The sequence below is a fragment of the Corvus hawaiiensis genome, chromosome 10, assembly GCF_020740725.1.
Source record: "Corvus hawaiiensis isolate bCorHaw1 chromosome 10, bCorHaw1.pri.cur, whole genome shotgun sequence".
Classification (NCBI taxonomy): domain Eukaryota; kingdom Metazoa; phylum Chordata; class Aves; order Passeriformes; family Corvidae; genus Corvus; species Corvus hawaiiensis.
Window position 1 is genome coordinate 24,733,227 of NC_063222.1, and position 19,065 is coordinate 24,752,291.

The following is a 19,065-nucleotide window of genomic DNA, read 5'->3' on the forward strand; positions in this document are numbered from 1 at the left end:
GCTACACTGAGGGGTCATACACCTGCTGACAGATCTTTTTTCACTAAGTCACTCTTCTGGTTTTCTCCTGAAACCCTTGTGTAAAGCAAAACAGGGCTGATGGAACGGCCATAGGGAACACGCCCCTTGCTAGGAAGGGACTTATGCCATCATCAGCAGGGTGATGGCAGCTGTCATCCCTGATGCTCCAAATCCTTCCAGGCGCCAAAATTTTTGGGTGAAAAGCAGATTTTTCTGCAGGACACTCCAGCTTTGTTGACATTTTGGCACAGGGTGACTCACAAGCCCTCAGCAAAGGGAGGTGCTGGGGGTCCCAAGTGGATGCTTCTTCTCACAAGCAATTAGAGAAGTTACTAAATCATATCACAAGCCTAAAAATTTTTGTGAAGAGAAATTGGGGTAACTCTTGCTTGTTGTGAGAACATAGAAATGAGTCTCATTTCCACAGCAGTGGCAGACCCCATTATAAACAGAAAATTAGTGGAGGTATCTTCTTCTGCTGTATAAACCTTGGGTTCCTCCTTATCTTTATGCATAGTCCAAAAACCTTGGAAAGATTGTAAATGTAGGTGACTGTCCTGGGCAGCAGTTTGTGAGGGAATGAAAGCCTTCCATCACAGTGACAGCCCTGGGAGAGCAGCAATGCCCAAACTTTTGGAAGGTGATGGTTTGGACAGGATGACCTCCCCCATCACTGGAGATGGCCGTGTCTAAGTGGTCTCTGTCTGGAAAGAGGGGAAAATACGAGAGAGGAAGATCTGACTACAGACTTCTCTCTCTCCCCTTGCTTATTTTGTTGTTATTAAAGGCACCCAAGGTAGGATGAAATTCTGCCTCCCAAAAGCTCGTCCAGCAGTGGGAGTGTCACTCCCTTCACACCGATGCCCTCTGATCACGTCACAGTCCAGCACAAAGCAATGTGAGATTCCACCTTTGCAGGACAAATTTTGCAGTGTGACAGCAGGAAAATGATTTAGCTTTTACTGCAGGATCTACTTCTGCTGTGGCATTTGTGCCCAAGCTGTGATGCCCTCAACTTGCCAAAGGGACTTTGCTCTGTCCCTTCCAGAGCAGCCACTGCCTGCAGCTCAGCCCGTGAGGGTGGGGGGACCAAGGATGTCCCATTCCCCCAGCTGTGGGTGGTGGGAGGTTCCTCTGCCAGCATCCCCGAGCTGGGCTGAGACAGCACTGCAGCCAGGCTGCTCCTTACAAGGCTAAACCTATCACCTCCATGAAACATCTCCTCCTGCCAGAGCCAGCCCAGGCACTGGAATCTATGTGCTTGTCACCAGAGCTTTTGCACATAACAATACGATGCATTGCAACTGCGTTATAAGAACCATAAAAAATCCTGGCACGCATAACACATTCACTTCATATAAATATTTCCAAAAAAATTCAATGATTGAAGACTCAAATCATATCGCAGTGCAGTCTTGTTTATTCCATAACATTATTTTTATTGCAGGATGACTTATACATAACCTTGAATTTCAAGTTCAGTAGAACAGACAAAGTATTTGTTTAGAGGGCAGGACGATTAGAACCATTTTTTTCCCTGTTTGAATTGGATAAAATTGTAATATATCCTTTACGTCACAGTAGCACCCTAGTGGTTATCATATTGCATGAGTTACATGAGTTTTCAGTGAACATTATACAGTATATACTACTTTCAGTAAATAGACCAGTCATGCTCATAGTTACATGGAAAACTCCAGGAAATTTGTGATGACATTCCCTGCAGGTTAGTAATTCTACCCATTATTTATACTGGTTTGATTTGAGCTTTAAAATAATCTGGTGAAATTAGATAAGGCTCAACATTCTGCAAAACTTTTATTTCAAACAACTCCAGAAATAGTTTAGGCTAAATATTTGGGATTTATTGAATTCTAAGATCAAGTAAGTAGTCCTCATACCTTTGATACAATAGATTAAAAAAAAATCACCCCAAGCTCTTTGAGTAACATAATTGCTGATTTTTATGTTGATTTTTTTTTTTTTTAATATCCTTCTGCATCATTAAAAATACCATAAATGTAGAGTAAAATTTTTTTTCTAAGTGGGTTGGGAAGTGAAGTTCTCTGGGACCAAATCCTTACTAATCCCTCACTGTGTGCTCTGTGCCTGACCAGCATAACATACAGCAACATTTGTTCTGCAGCCCATCCTCAGCGAGCCACCACCTGCCCAAGTAACCATTACAAATGGTATTAAATAACCCCTGCTCCAGCATGACCAGAGACCACCCAGCATTCATGTAGCAACTTCTCAGCCTCAGGTTTTATTGCCCACCCGGAGCTCCCGGTGCTCCCATGGGACCCACCTGCGGCACCCACAGGCATCACCTAAAATTGTCCCAGGTCAGAGTTTGTGCACAGGATACAGGCACTTCCCATTATTCAGTGAATCCACCAGAGATTTTGCACGAGGCAACAGTTAAAGAACACTGTGCACTTAACACATGTCTGAGCATGTCCATCCTGATTTTGCAGAGCTCTTAAGTATCTGCTCAAATTGATGCATCTACTTAAGCTTATCCCTGTAGAGTTAAGCATGAAAAGTATGTATTTAACCTTAAACATATGCTTAAATGCTTTGCTGAATGAAGAACATAAGGCCTAATCCAGTGATCATTTAAACCAGTATCCCATTATGTCGGTGGCTGCCATGTGCGTCCATTCACCGAATGAATACTGGAGACAGATGAAGGAAAAGGAGCAGATAGGTCAGTGTTTTGTTGGTATGGACCCCTCTATATGCAAAAATCTTACATTTTGAAATATTCTTCTCAGGGCATTTTAAAAGGACAGGCAGTGTCAATTTTTTTTTCTGCATTGCTAATATTCCTGAATTTTTTATCAGGTTTTTCTGGTGTCTTACTCTACGTGGCCTCTGCATTCCTACACACAGCATCTCAGTTCTCTTTAAGAAAATAGCCTGTCTCACTGTGGAAGAAACTATTTGTTAGCCCTGCAGATGTCTCATGGTGTGTGGTTTACTGACAACTCTGGCTGAAGCAGGTGACTTTCCAACTGGAAAAAAGGAGAAGAGAACCCTTATTGCCACTTCTGCCTCCGTGCAAAGCTGAGCTCCTCCACCTGCCTGGGGGCTGCAGTGGGCACATGTGGGGATTTCAGTTTGCCGGGGCAGTCCTTGAGTCATATTTGCTGTGACCTGTGGGTTTCTTAATGGATACACAGAGTTTTTCCTTGCTGGTGTCTACCTTAGTCTTCCCCACCCCTGCTGCCCTGAGCCTGGGGAGCGGTCCCGTGCCCCAAGTGTCCTGCACATCCCTGCCAGCCCCTTGTGCAACCCCAGACATGTGGAGACCCTGCACATTGATCCCCTCATCAGCACCAGCATAAAGTCATAAGAAAAGGCTCAACTCCTGTCCAGCTGAAAACCTACCCACCCATCCATCCATCCATCCATCCATCCATCCCATATCTCAGGTAACACCAGTAGCAGGTCCCAATGAAAATGTTTTAGGGATTAGGTGAGGTTGGAGTGACCCTTCCTTTGAAACACTATTTTGGTTTCCAGTGATCCAAGACAGAGGTGACACCTTTCATTACAGCCCTGGGTGGACTTTAGGTCCATTAACTTGCCTAATTGTGCCTCTTGGCTGATTTCTACTCAAGCTTCCCGTTGTGCTCTAGTGCACCCCAGAGCTGCAATCCCTAATCCTGATGTATTTGCTGTGGGCAGTGCCAGGTCTGTCACTGTGCCACCACACACCAGCAACCAGGGCAGGGGCACTTATCCCCTTCTAAACCTCCTCTCCTCCTCCCATGCAGAGGGTAAAGCAGCCTCAAGGGACCTCGATCATCTTGTAAAATAAGGTTGCTTATAGATGTGCCCCTTTATCAAGTGCTTTGGCACTTACAGACAAAGGGAAGCTACTGTGTGTTACTGTTTGTTGATTGAGCTGATTGGTCAATACTCAGCTACCAACACCCTGTGATTCACAGAATTTGGCTGCAAGTGGTAGAGTAAGGGAAGAAAAAGCTTTTTTTGGCTTTTTTTCCTCTTCTGTAATTGTCACCAACAGCTGAGTCCCTAACTGAGGGAGGTTGGCAAAATCTCCCTGATTCATTGGAAATAGCCAGAGGGGGATCATATTTATGTGTGTTTGTAATTTAAATAAATTTTTTAAAAAATCCTCAGCATTTTATAACTTATATGCTAATGCTATAGGAAATAGGACAAGAATGTATAGCTTTGTATAAGTAGAAGCTTCTGTTAATTTTCAAACCTCCCAGAGCCTTTCTTTTGCTAAAGAGAGATAAACCACGTTTTGTTTAGCTTGACAAAGTCGTTCACTCCCAGGCTGGGAAGCTGTACGCCAGCTTTCAGCCTGAAGTGGCTTTTTGTGGCTGAGCTGGAAACCCTTTAAAAAGGTTTGTAATGGAAATGCTGACAAACAGCACGAAAAGTGGCACTAAGTGAGCAGCGCTATGATATTTCCAACTTTCTAGGAAGTTCATAGACAGCAAGTGGTGAGTTAGGCTGCCTGGAAATAGACTTTTAGCAATCCTGGCTCTCGTTTTCCTCCAGTGCATGAGCAGAATTTCAAGTTCAAAGGTAGGAGCTGGAGTCGGAGCTGTGGTGTTGCCCTGGCATGGGGTCTGGCCCCATCCCCAGCCTGGCACAGTCACTCCAAGACATGCCACCACTCCAGCTCACTCCCCAGACCTGTGAAATCAGGTTCATATTTCTGTGTCTCTCACAGGACTACCTGTTGTAGCTTTTATACCAGCTCTCTAAAACCTTCCAATGATGTTTAATTTACTGTTTTATTTCTTGGCAAGAAGCAGCTTTGTACTCTTAATTGTCCTTGATTGAACACTGTCTTTTATGTTGGGTACATTTTAGCCTGTGACATATATGTTAATTATTTAATATACAGATTACCACTGAGCACATCATTTTATAAAGTAAGAAGAGTCTCTTGGTGAATAATGGTGCTAATCTACATAGACATGTCACTAAATATTTAGAGGGGAGGATACCAGGTTGCACAATATGGATATTGTGGGTTAGGATGTGCACAGTAGGATGCTTTTACTGCCACTAAAGTCAATATTAGGTCTCATAGGTTTTACTGGGAAGAGACATGAATTTTTAAAATTTCCCATTAAGAGCCCAATCCTGCCACCCCTGCTCACATATGAAATCCCATTGATATCAGGGAGTCTATTTGCCTGATTAAGGACTAATTCTGTGAATAAGGATTTGCAGGAAGTGGCCTTATCTCCTCTGCATACCACAGATCCTGCTCTCTAAAAGTGTTTGCTGTAAGCGCTTATCGTTTATGTAAGTGCCCTTCAATGGACATTTATATAATGGGGTAAATATTTAAAAAGTTGTGCAGCGCTTTAGCTATGCAGGGCTAAAGGACATGAGTACTCCTGGCTGGAGCATCAGGCACCTTTTCCCCAAGTGCCAGGAATTATAAAAGGGAAACCTGTGATTGCAGCAAGGTTTGGGAAACACGGTGCCGTGCAAGAGAGATCAAGGTATTTGCGTTTTTAAGTGGGATTCATTAGGACATAAAATCCATCTCTGCTGAAAACCCAGGTAAAGCCAACTCAGAAATAATGTTGTTGCTTCATAGTAAAAGTTCTGCTGTAACTTGGCTTTCTGGCGAGCTGTCAAGTGAAACTTCAGCCATATAAATAATGGTGTTTCAAAAGGAAATGAAGAGGGTGAAATGTTTTGAGGAGATGGCAAACCCTGAGTAGTGTGTCTTTCCCTGGAATATAGATATGCCATTATTTACAACCATTACTGGAAAAACACATGCAGTGGCTAAGAGGTTTGTTGGGGTTTTTTTTAATTTGACTAAACTCTTTTGCATTGTTTCTTCATCATCAGCAGAAACTACAGTTACCAAATTAATGAAAACCAAGTGATGCCTTTGAAGAATTTTTAAATGAACCTTAACCGCTGCCTACGGCGACTCACTCAAAGTGAAGGAAAAAAAAAATAAATAAAATAAAATTAAGGTGAACTAGCCACTGTTACTAAGAGTCAATTGACAGAAGGCATGGGTCATTAATTTTGTGTCCTTTGTTTTGTCAGTTTGTTTTCGTGAGGCCTGGTAGAGAAAGTAAAACCAGTCAAGCTGAAAATTGTCTGCTCTGTAGCTTATTTCCCCTCCCAGCATGCCCTGACCCAGGGGAGCGGCTGCGGGGCCATGGCCCTCCTGCCCCTCCTGGCCCACATCCCCATGGCAGGAGGGGTTTGTTAGCAGAATGTTAATTCTGCCCCAGCTCAGTTTTAATCATGTGCAGGTTCTGGACGTCGGGAGGAATGAAATGTCCCCCCGTGCTCAGTAACTTCACTGAGGGAAAAAGACCCTGCGGTGCTTTTGGCCTTGGAGTAAACTCTGACCGAAAGTCAGAAGGAAAAAAAAGCCGTGACCAAAGGCAAAAAGAAATGTATTGCTAATTTTCAAACATCCTCACAATATTCCTCAGCCTTTTTCTCCTCTGCCTGTGCATCTTTCCCACTCGCCTCCCCTGGGTGCCCGTGTGGGGCTGGGATGCTGCAGGTGAGGACCTTGGTGCCCCAGCACTTGGGTGGGATCTCTTCTGTCACCAATACCCCAGAAAACCTCTGTGAGGCTGAACTCTTATATATTTACATAAATCCTGAATATCTTCACTGAATAATCACAGCTAGTCCTGTTTTACACAGATAGGAATGTTTAACTCTCTGATTGTGGTGGGTCCTACAGCTGACACAGGCCTCATCCCTGCATGGTCCATCCACAGAGGAATGCCTTGCTCTGCCATAGCTTTCCCCTTAAAACACAAGAAGAGTTGGTGGCATTCAAAGAAAGCAAGTATTACACATTTACTACCAAATCCCATAAAATTAGCAGTGAAAACACTTTTCTTTCTGTGCCAGAGATGCAGGAGGTGATAGGTAGATATCGGATATATGAGGCAGATGCTCGTTGTTTTGCTTTTCACACCAAGTGCACCCACGTGAGACCCTCCAGCGTGACCACTCATTTCCGTGGCCGCCCAGCTGAACCCACATAATCTCTCCCCGAGATGTAAAAGATAAATGTGAACCTTTGGTACATGATTATGCCAAATTAACTTGTTCCCCTGTGCCTGTAAGGTTTAGGTGGATAATTGGATTCCTCTTTGTTTTTGGTTTGAAACAATCTTTTCTGTCATTAGGCTCGTTGCCAGAAGTGGGTGTTTGTGGCTGGGTGTTATTGCAAGGGCTGAGGGCCAGTGTGCTCATAAACAGAGAAGTGACATAATGTCTTTGGTATAATGAGACAGCTTAATGCAAAGCACTGCAGGAATTAGGGGACACGCTTCAAGAATGGAAATGAAACGTATGGAAAATGTACTGTTAGTGCTCTGTCAAAAAGACACTAGAAAAAAACACCACCTATTTGATTAAACACTCTGGGAACGAGTTGTATTAAGAAAAATGATTGCTTTAGCTCCATTATCTTAACGTTCATTGGAAATAAATTTCCATTAATTGAGTAGCCTTTAAACCAACAGTTAAAATTGATTTTGACACATGCCAAATCCTCACAGTTTCTGGCATTATCTCCTAGATGCTGGATGTTGGTAGGAATGTGCTGAAAAGGTCTCTTCCTGTTGAGAGATGGCTAACTTTTGTTGTTGTTGTATAATTTACCATCGGTGTTGCTTAATATTTGTTTTTAAGAGACCAAAGCAGTTTGCTGAATCACTTTCATGGTTCATTAAAGCAAAAGTTGCAGCTTCTGTTCTGACTGCCCAGATAACATTTTCAGATAAACACAATTTCCTGGAGTTTGTGCTTTTTTTGTGCTTGTTTTGTTTTGTTTTGTTTTCTCCTAGGTCAAGCCCAGAACCTTTACCTTATGAAACAGATTACGCTTTCCAAATATTGTATGTTAAGTGTGTGTTGTTGCTTGTTATCTATAAATCAGATGCAGAGTCTTAATACCCAAGAATGTTCCGTTAACTCTAAAGAGAAACGTTCACTTTTATATAGGAAAAAAGTCTTGGCAGACAAGTTGGAAGTACCAGATGGAATAGGTTGTGCCACACGGATTATAAGATTTCCCCCCTCCTCCCTTCTTATTGATGTCTTAAATTGAACATGTTCCATCTGTCTGCTCTCAATAATGAAGAGTAACTTTTTTTTTTATTGTAAAGGTAACAAATTCCATATAGAATAAATTAATTCAAGCATGTAATGAAATGTGCTAAGAGTGTGTGTGTTGGAATTATGTGTAGAAATCTAATATAGTTCGTAAACTGCAGCAGGTAAGACTGGTGGCAGAATTGACAGCTACTCAGGGAAGGGCAGGTAAAAATTCCTGTTAAAAACGATGCCAGGAGAAGTTTGCAGTAAGAGCCTCAGGATCTCACAGGATGAGAAATTCAGTTGTGCCACCAGAGTTTACTCGATTTAATAGTGCTTGGATAAGGGGCTTTCAGTCATGTCAGGTCTTCTTCCAGCATGAAGGGTCTGTGAGTAGGTAGAAATGTGGTGTTTTACCTGTGTCAAGACCCCTTTGTGCTGCTGAAGGAAACAGAAGAGAGTGTCCATTAGGCTCCAGTTCCCCCTGCATCTCCTGCAGAGGTTGAACATTGCGCTGTTAGACCAAAAGCACTTTTAATTTCTCCTCACTGGAAAAAATCCAAAGGATATAAACTTAAAGCAAACTCAAGTGCATTGTACGGTGAAGCAAAAACAAAGTAACCTTTTAATGCGGTGATGAGCTGTTGGGCTTCAGACTGATATGTTTGGTTTGAGATAAATCCCTGCTCCTGCTCGAGGCTGCATTTTACTTTCTCTTCTTTACTCTGTAGTGGCTTGAGATAAAGGCACTGTGCCCTTTTTGCACATGTTTCTATAAATAGAGAATTAAATACAGAGCTTTAAATACTAAAACAGGCACACTTTTCTGTTAAAAGTTGATTTTATTTTCATCTGAACACACAAATATATGTATTTTTTTTCTTGTATCAATGAATTTTAAAAGGTTGGCTCTTTAAACTTTTGGGAACAGTTGGTTTTGATTTTGGATGTAATAATCTTTTCTTTCTGTGACAGGGGTTTTTATCTGGAATTGGAAATTACTCTTTCTTTACTTACAGATAATTGTTGCAGACCGAACTTGTTAAAGTCAAAACAAACAACTCAGTTCTTTATTACATGCTTATGTGCTTAGTCACCGACTTTATATTAGATTCTGCAAATGGTACAATTTATGCAGTGACATGTCGGAGACTTAATGTTGTAATTTTCCTGTTCCTAATGGAGAATTAAGGACCCGGAGAAGCTCGGAGGTTCACATGCGCAGAATCCCTACTGCTCGGGTGCAGAGGTCTCGCAAAAATTTAGTAAGTGAGAAGGAGAACAAAGATCCTTAGTCGGGGGGGAAAAAAAATTGGATAGCCTGTGGCTGAGAAGCTGATTGGGACAGGTAGGCACAGTGGGGCGCTGGATAATGAGGCACATGGCAAATGTGATGCACAGATGTGAAGCCAACTGTAGCTTTGGTTCCAGGAGCCGCGCATGCCACAGCGCTGCGCCTCGGGGCTATGTCTACACCAGAACATTTGGAGCAGTAAACGACGGGCAACATTAGGTTCAAATTAATCTATTACTCCAGAGCTGTGAAATGTTGGTTGCTTGTTGCGGAATTACATTGCCTCTGGGTGAAATGTTTTAGGGAGATTTTAATGCATGCTCATGGCTCGCAGAGCAGATTAAGAGGAGAAAGGGAAATTAGAAGGGTTAGGAGGGCTGTTGAGGTGCACATTTCTGGTTAAAGTATATGAAAAGGGTATTACATATTTCACAAACAGGCCTGCTCTCCTGTTGGCCACCTGCTGGGACTGAAATATCCTATGCCATAATGAAGGCAGGTTTGCAGAAGCCTTGTAAATAGTTTAGAAAGCAGATAAAGCCAACGTTGGCCTTTCCGGAAAATTTGGCACCACAGAACGTTTCTTCTATCCCACTCCAGGATCCCTAAAACCCTGACAAAGACAATGCCAAACTTCAGCTCTTAGCTATTTACCACTTCAGTTTTGACCACAATGCTAAATGACAGGTAGTCTCCTAAAGTTTCACAACACGTTATTAGGATTAAGTAATCAGATCCAAGCTGTTTTCCCCTGGTACCTAAGTGGTCCTGGCAGGCCCCTTTAAACAGATCCATGGTCCAAAAGGATGTGTATTCCAAGTTGTAGTGTAAGATATTCTAAATCCCCGTCAATTAAATAAACTTTATTAAATCGGCACAAACTGTTTGGAACTATCTATAAAGAATATATCCTTTTACTATATTGTTGCTTTTCTTATAAAAAAACACTTAATTGAAATGCCTTAGAGCTGCCTGGCACAAAAGTCAATAAAAAGCCTAGAATAGAGTTTATAGGGGTTGTCTATGCACATAATTAAATCCTTCAGGCACTTTAAAACTCTGCAAAATAAATGGTTATGCAAGAATGGCCTGCTGAGAGAAGAAATGCTTGTATCAGCTTTAAGCAGCTGCTCTCTGCTCGGTGTTTCTGTGCTGGAATGAGAAAGCTATTAGAAGAGGGGACGACTGCAAGACCCATACAAATCATCTCTGTTACTGACACTTCAGGGAGTGCTTTATGGTGGCTGTCAAGCCCAATACAGAACTTGCGCCGTGCCTGCAAAAGTCAACCGGTGTTATTTGAAAAGGAGATGGTCGTGACAAAACCAACATCTCTGCCCAAATAATGTTGGGGGCCAGGATGGAGGGAGCTGAGGCAAGAGTTAATGCTGGCTGCAGCCAGGCACTGCCGGGCGAGCGTGCGGCTGAGGCCTGGGTCTGATGGAATAACAGAGGTTAATTGCTTGCAATGGTCTATTGCTGTAATAGGAGTAAAAGGGGAGGACTGTACTTAGATTTGATTTCACTGTTCTTTAGGGAATACAGATCGAGGGGGTGGGATTGTTATTAGGGGCAAAGGAAGTGGTGCTAAAAAAAGAAGAGTTTAATGAATGTAACCAATAGAAAAATTGTAGTTTTTTTTCTCCCTCTGGCCCTCAAAGTTATGATAAATGATAGCACGAGGAAAAGATAACCTACCGTGAGAGTAGGATCACCAAGGCCAAATACTAAAACTCCCAGCTGACTGCCCCATACACTGCAGCCTCTGTTCGTGTTTATTTTTTCTGCTCACTCTTGGTTTCGTCAATCAGTATGATAGACGATAACTCCTGACTAGAGCAGCCTGTGTCCTGCTCTCTCACGGTGGGTAGCATGTTGTGGTTGGCGCCGTGCAGTCGGAGGATCACCCGCATCAGAAGCATCAGGGGATGAGGTAGGGAGCAGTCTTCCAGCAGCCCTGCTCCTGGGAGAATAGCAGGCAGCGGTGTTATCAGCATGCAGCCACGCTGCCAAGAAAATGACCACACATTAGTAGCTTTGTTTGGGTAGAGTCTAGGGGGGATGTCGCTCGCAAAAATTGAGACGCTCTCTTTCTGTTAAATCATCCCGGTTGTGAGTGTTAAAAGATAGCTTGTTCAAAAAGAAACCATACGCGGCTTGCCCAAGGCGAGGCCACGACAAGGCTGCGGGAGCAGCTCGGAATTTGTAGCGCTGCAGTCTCGGGGGCAGACACACACCCGTCTGTCTCCAGAAAGCAACAGGTTTTCCGCTTGCTTCTGCACCGAATCGTCCTCTGCCCTGCCCGAGGGCGGCCTTGCCTTCCCTCCCTGCCATGCCTTTCCCAACGCCTCGCCTTGCTCCTGCTTTGCCCCTGCCTTGCCTTTCCTATGCCTTTCCAGGGAACCAGCAAAAAAGAAAATAGCCTTTGCTGGCTGCTGACATGTGAAGAGCTGCTTGCTAAGCCAACAGCTCATCAGATGGCTGGAATTTCCTGCGCCCGATCCGCGGATCGCTGGTGTTGTTTATCTCCTCTCTCAGCACCAATATTTGCCATGTGTGTTATCCTTGAAGGTTTTGCTCCTATTTTGCTAATAAAGGAAAAGAGAAAGTGTGTTTACTATTGCTGAAACCTCAGCTCTTTTGGGGGGTTTGGGTAGCGCCTCTGGGGCCATTTTATTTTGAGCTGAGCACCCCCTGCCTCCCCTCAGAGAAGGAAGTAGCCAATGTGAAATTCTTTTGATATCTTGTGATGTAGCAGTGGTCAAACATTTCCTGTTCAACATTTTTTCCAGTGTATTTGTGGTTCTTTTCCCAGGAACAAATGTCTCAGGATTTTGGTGGACTGGGCTTTACCAGGCACTTTGGGCAAGGCTGACAAACGCATCCACCTCGGAGCAGGGCAGCTGATGACACCACAGTCACTTGGAGCATCCAAATGGGCTTTTTAGGAAATAACCCCTCTGTGTACATTCCCACTCGGTGTAAATTTCTTAAATGAAACACATCTTTCCTCATTCTCACCGGCTTCTCCCTAATAAGTGCTGGTCTGTGTTGAGGTGAAATTTAACACTAGAATATTAGTTTTATTCCAGCTAATTATGTTACTGCTCATGAACCCTTGGATTTAGGGTTGGTCTGTTTCTAGTTATCCTGCCAAGTTTTTTACTTGACGGAGGGGGTCTGTTTCATACTACTTGGCCTCCCAACCTTTGTAACCCCTGGTTTCCTCTCTTTTCTGAATCACAAGTTTATGTTCTCCCCTTCTGTGAAAAGATTGAAAGCTTGCTCAAGCACAAACTGACCGAAAAGCAGCAGTAATTTTTAGTAGATCTTTTCTTAGCAAAACATTTTTGCTGAAAAATAAGGTAAATGCAGTTATGACTGCTGATAGAAAGGAATCCAACTATTAATAAAAAGCAGAGAGGGATTTTGAAACAGGGCTTCCACTGTTACAATGGAGACATTTTCTATTACTTTATTTAGTGCAACACCTGTGGCTGCTCACATTGCTCGTGGCTGAAACAGTCCAGGTCTACGTAGAAAAAAATACTGCGGTTTCATTAACTTATTTGTACTTTATGTCAGTGTTGTAGTGAGGACTGGGCTTGCAGGGACCAGGTTTGGGAGGGGGAGGGGGGCCAGGAGCAGAGCCAGTGTGTGGTGGATGGGACCTGGAAAACAGGGATCCTGTGGAGGGTGCATGGATGAACCCAAATCCACATGCCATGAGTGAGTGATCACTCGTGTGACCTACAGCTGGAGCTCTAATCAGAGGGGAAAGTGGGGCTAAAAGCACAGCAGATGATAGAAAACTGTTAGCTATCTGTGCACTCAGTTTGTCCCAGGAAATATCCTTGAATGATTAAACTTCCCTGGCTGAATCCCTTTGTGCTCCTGCTTGCTGTAAAAGAGATGCTCACTGTTTTCCAAGGCAGATATTGCTGCTCAAATTGAATCGAAAATATGTGGTCTGAGTTTTGGCTGCTCCCTGTGTGCCCAGACCTCTGGCCTGCTCCTGCCACCCCTGATGCCACAGGAAGTCATCTGCTTTCCTCTGCCACTGGCATCCACCTCGCTCCTAAGGACAGTCAGGTTACCTCAGTAGGATGTAAGCAAATGGATGTATTTGCTAAATTTCATAGTTACATTTGCCATTAGGTTTTAGTCACTGACTTGCCAATGTTTAGACTGTGGCTTTGAGCACTGTGTCTAAAAGCTGTAACTATCCATTCTACATCAAATACTGCTGCAGAGGATCTGAATGGAGCATCTTCAGAGTCAGGCTGTAAGAGGTGTGTGGGAATGTTTGTGCAACACAAACAAATTCTTTCATTTGAATACTGGGAGCAAGAGGAATTCAGGTGTATATCATGGCTGTTAGACTCTAATTGCTCTGAGCACAGGAGGACCAGCCAGGGGTGCTTTATTTGGGTTTGGATGAAAGTGGATTTCGAGCATATTCAGGAAGTTTTAAAAAGGCAAACAGGATTCAGGTGCTTACAGGCTTTAAATGGGCCTCATTGGACTCTCCTCTTGGTTTCCATAAAAGTTAACTATTGAGTTTTATCTTGGAAATAGAACGATGTGTCTAACAAAATAATTTACTTTCTGCTTGATAAATATGTAGACAGTAAAACACCACTGAGCTCGTCATTGAAATTAGGGGCAGGAAATGGGATTCCAGTCTTTTGACACTGCAGTGAAAGAGCTCCTGAATCCAAAGCGTGGGAAAAAGTTGATTCGTCTCTTTATTACTGTTTCTGTAGGCAAGATGAATTTTAACAAACAGGTTTAATCACAAGAAAATAATACAGACTTACTTGAGATAAATTAAAGCATGTCAAAAAATTATATATATCCAGTACTAAACTCAATTAATTGTCTTGACCGACATAATTTGGTGATGTGCGCTTCTTTTAGCTCGTATTTCAATATGAGTTTTATTAGCTTTTTATAGCCCTGCTCAATTTAAACCAGAACGTGCTGGGTCTTTCCCAGCCCTGGCTCCTCTGGGTCCAATTCTGTTTTTCTTCTTGAAGATCTGATTCTGCTCCCATTGTATTCAACGACAAAACCCCCAGTAAAGTCAGGAAACCAGCAGCCTTTATTCCCACTGAGGCCGGTGGGAAGCAGAGCTGGGTAGGAATTGCCAGGTTCTTCTGTTTTCTTAAACTAAACAATCCAGGATCCTTTGGTTCCCTCTCACAGATGGTCTGTCCAAGTAACCCTATTGTAAACCTGTTCCAGGCTGGATTTTGTTCTCCGTGGGTGACTCAGTCGCACGCGGTGTCCCTGAGAACACAGCAGTGTGTTGTGTAACACAGTGAATAATCCCTTGGCTTAATTTACAGAGATATGCTTTGGTCCTTATCGAGGTGTGCCTCCTTGATACCACACAGTCATCCCTAATCACCACTCCACGAGCCTTTCTCAGTCCTGAAGGGTGAAGGATGAGTTTCGGTTTTGTAACAGATCACTTGCTATTTCTATTACTAGATGTCAAACAACTTATACCCTTTTTGTTTACACAGCCCTACTCTCTGATAAAATCACTAATGAAAGGATTTAACAAGCACACAGGGAAAATTGCCCTATAGAAAATTCCATTAATAATCTTCCTTCAGCCCATACCCCTGGCCTTTTCCTCCCAACAACAACTCCTTGACATTTCCAGACAAGCTGGAAGATAACTGAAAATCATGTAACAGAAATCCTGCAATAAATGTAAGTGTTGCCTAGTCTTCAACATGGACTTGCAGATCCAAGTGTCCAGTAAGCCTATAGTGAAAGATTTTATAAGTGAGAAGAGACCTACCAGATCTGATTCCTCTTCCTGAGGAAGCAAAAAAACCAGGAGGTTTCCCCAAAGGGACTAATGAAGATGAGCCTGCATTACTGGAAATGCAACATATATGTTTTATTACTTTGCAATGCGTTTTTATGAAAGTCACACAAAATCTGTTCACCCACAAGTGAGGTGCACTTCTTTGTTTTATGTGACATGCAAAATTGCACCTTAAAATTTGAAATCTTTTACTATAACTGAAGGAACGCAAAGTTTTGACCATTCTATCCAGTGGCTTTCTCTGCATAGTCTTTCTTCCCATGAATTTAAAATAGTTTGCTTCCAAAATGTAAAATCACAGTGAATTCAAGTAAAGTGACAGCATGCACTGGTTCATTACATTACGTGTCAGAGCAAATCAGAGGTCCCCCAGCTGGTTTTTGTTAGAGAGCTCCTCTGCGATGGCTTGGCAGATTGGCACTGCTCCTGTCTATCTCCCATGTCACCTTGCTTCCTACTCATGTGCAATTACACTCTGCATGTGAGCTGCTTTGGCCACTTGCTTGGCTTGAGGTCCCTGAAATACCAAAGAGAAGCTGCTTTGCTTTCAAGGCACCTGACACCGAAACATTCTTAAATCTCTTTTAGATCCTTCTTCCAATCTCTGTCTTTACCAAGAAGAGAAAGGGGACAAAACGCATAGTTTGGGGCTTGCTCTGGGTTATAAGTTGTGCCTGCAATATTCATGTTATACATTTGAGGATTGCTGAAAAGAATTTGAATGTGCAAATAAACAAGGACCATTAAAATACCTGCACACTTCGAGGTTACTTGTGTATGAAGATGCATGTGCTGGAAGTTCCTGTAAAGACCTCGTCCTTCTGTAAAGCTACCACCGACCCTGAAATTTCACCTTTACTGGTACTTCGTATAGGAGAATTATTTATGTTGCAATAAATGGATAACTTCACACAGCTGTAATCTTTGCTGCTGCTTCTGCTATCCCCTATGCATGCCCTGCTCTGGATTTGGTACTGACAGAGCTGTTCTCAGCTGAGAGCACCATCTCAGCCAGCTGATTTACCAAGAGTTTCCTTATCATGCTCTGTCACACTGCAGTGACAGCTGAACGTCACTTTGTGTTTGAAGCCTTTAGGATTAGCGTTGGCAAGGAGGGGGAAAATGCCTCACGGGAGGCTTGCGGTGACAATTCAACACCTACAGTGAGAGGCTTCTGCTCATTTTGGTGATTTTATTTGGTAAGACCCTCCCAGAGCTTTGGAAGTCACGATATTTTGTACGGGTTAGTGGATGAGACTCATCTGTAGCAGAGTTGGAGACTGTGCGATCCCACATCCCTTTCTACTGCCATGCCTCAACACACAGGCACTGATATATGGTTGTGGCAACGTATGATGCACTTCCCACTGACGAGATGCCAGCCCTGGCTGGAACAAAGGGACATATGCAGGGGTGAAGCAGGATGCTGGGGCTGGGCTCCTGCTCCCCAGCCCCTTGGGCTTCATTTGGCGGCAGCGTCTCGCGGAGGCTTTGTTTATTTGTTCCACGATTACGTGTATGAGCTTCCAGAATTTATGAGATCAGAGGTCAAGTGAAAGGTCACAGTTCACAGGTCAAGTGAGAGGCTAAAATTTGTGAAACCAAGGAAATGACAGGACAGTGCCAAGTGAAAGGTCAAAAGTCAAGTGAAAGGTTCAGTGTGGATGAAAGTGAGCAGCCTGAGCGCCGGCCAGACCACACACCCAAGTGGATCCACACTGACATCCTCAGCATCAAAATGCAGCCGAAGTTTAACTCCCTGGCATAAACCAGGGCAGGAGATGGGCTGAGCAGGCGCCACTCAGATCAGGCTCCAGCGCTGGCTCTGGTGGTGCCCTTTGAGGGTAACTGAGGCTGATTCCATCTTAGGACTCAGACAGATATTGACAGAAATGAATTTTGAGCTTTTCTCACAAAATTTTCATCAGGATGGGACAAGTCAGAATTAGATCCTTGTTCTTGCCAGCAGTTCTAGATTTATTTCTCTAGGATGAGTCAGTGTTGGTTTGTCCTCCTCATTTCTTTTACTGTATTTACATGCAAAATCAGTCTTGTATGTATGTAGACAGATCAGTCAAGACCACTCTTCCACGTTTAAACCCTGTTGCATCAGAGAACAGTAATTACCATTTGTTTCTCATTTCAGCATGCTTCCCTAACAGCAGCTTGAGTCAGCAGGGCACACACTCACTGCAAGCTCCTGATTTGTGCATTAGGGATCTGTAATTGCATGTGCAAAGTTGTCTTACCTGCTTTATTTTTTTTTTTTTTAATATAAAGCAGAAAAAAATTGATGCTGGTCAAGACATCAGTTTATCTAAAATTGTTTCTTTTAGCCTCAATGCTGTTTTGAGATGACTTTGTCCTGGGGAGTGTAAATGAGTGAAGAAATCCTGTGAGCTCAGAAAAAGAAAAAAATACAAGGAAAAATGTCACCCTTCCCTTCTTCCAGTTGTCCCTTTCTTCAAGAAGACTACAAACAAAGAGTGAAGCCTGTTTTTTAATGCAGGACATTACCTAATTAGTGGAACACAGTTAATATTGGCACACCTTCTAATGGTGTGAAGGATCATTGCAGTAATTAGGCTCCATATTAAAAAAATTGAGAGGCCTCCTTTCCCTTCCTAAACTGCTTCCTTGCTTCATGATAAACCATGGTCCCCAGGCACACGATTCCTGGAATCTTCCATTTGTCTTCTGTTGAATTGCACCCCTGAGAAGGGGACTCATCTCCTGGTCAGAAAAAGAGAGGAAAACAACAGCTGGGACAGTAGGGGAGTGCAAATCAGTGCTTTAGTTCCTTGAGTTGATAGTCCTCAAAATGCTTTATCTTGCCTGCACCAGTTGCATCCTTTCTAGATTAAATTTTAGCCTTCCAGTGTTTGTCCAGCTTTCCACCCCCCTTCAGAAAAAGTGGGATGTGGAGTGAAACATTGTGTGCTTGATAAGGGAGATGTAGATCTTAATGCCAACACGTCTACTCACAGGCTTCCTAGAAAAATGGGCATTTATGCTGATTCATAGCAACTGCAGAGAAGTTGGATGACCTCTGAAAATCCCTTCCAACCCACACCATTCTATGATTCTGCGAAAAAGAGGTTAAAAATTGCAAAAGGCCACCAGCTGGTCTTTGATTTACACCCAACTCGAGAGAAGGATTTAAGATTCTGCAGTGCTGGGGTCTTCAACATCTAAACATCTGGCTCCAGCAATAGCTTTCCAGTAGTTGTGTAGAAGTGATCTACTCTGAGCAGTGTCCCACAGCCTCTGGACCCTCCCAGGTGCCCCCAGTTGGGGTCTGCAAAGCCAACCCATCTACATTCACCATCAGGGGCCACAATGACATGTGTGATACGTTAAAGCCCTCTCCTCTGCCTCCCAATGTTGGAGGATTAAGTTGCTTTAAAACCCTTTGATTATATTAATTTCACGTTTCTTCCATGGGGAATGCAGCCGTCTGCTGTCTGGAGTTCTCCCACTTCAAATTACACGGAATGTATTCTTAGGAGTCTTGTCTTGTTGGGAATTACAGTGAATCACAACACTGTTCTCATTTGCTGCACATTTGTTATCTGCCTTGCACGGTTCCCAGCAGTGTGGGGACAGTTTGTTGAGTGGCATGTTAATACCATTTATTTTTTTAAGCCTAACTAGGGGTATAAAATTCCTCGTCAAAATTCTGTCACGTTCTCTGGGCACTGGTAAATGAGTATCTCCTTACAACTGTTTTCTTTCTAGCAGAGAAGCCTAAGCTGGTGTATACACGTAGGAGTGTTCAGTGCTCTCTGGGAAATGGGGCTGACAAAGAAAC

The 19,065-nt window shown here is 43.2% G+C and overlaps 1 protein-coding gene across 6 annotated transcripts in view; it reads left to right on the top strand.

Moving 5' to 3' along the window:
- MECOM (MDS1 and EVI1 complex locus) overlaps positions 1-19,065 on the top strand; it is a 329,864-nt gene that overhangs the window by 213,606 nt on the left and 97,193 nt on the right. The window lies entirely within an intron of this gene.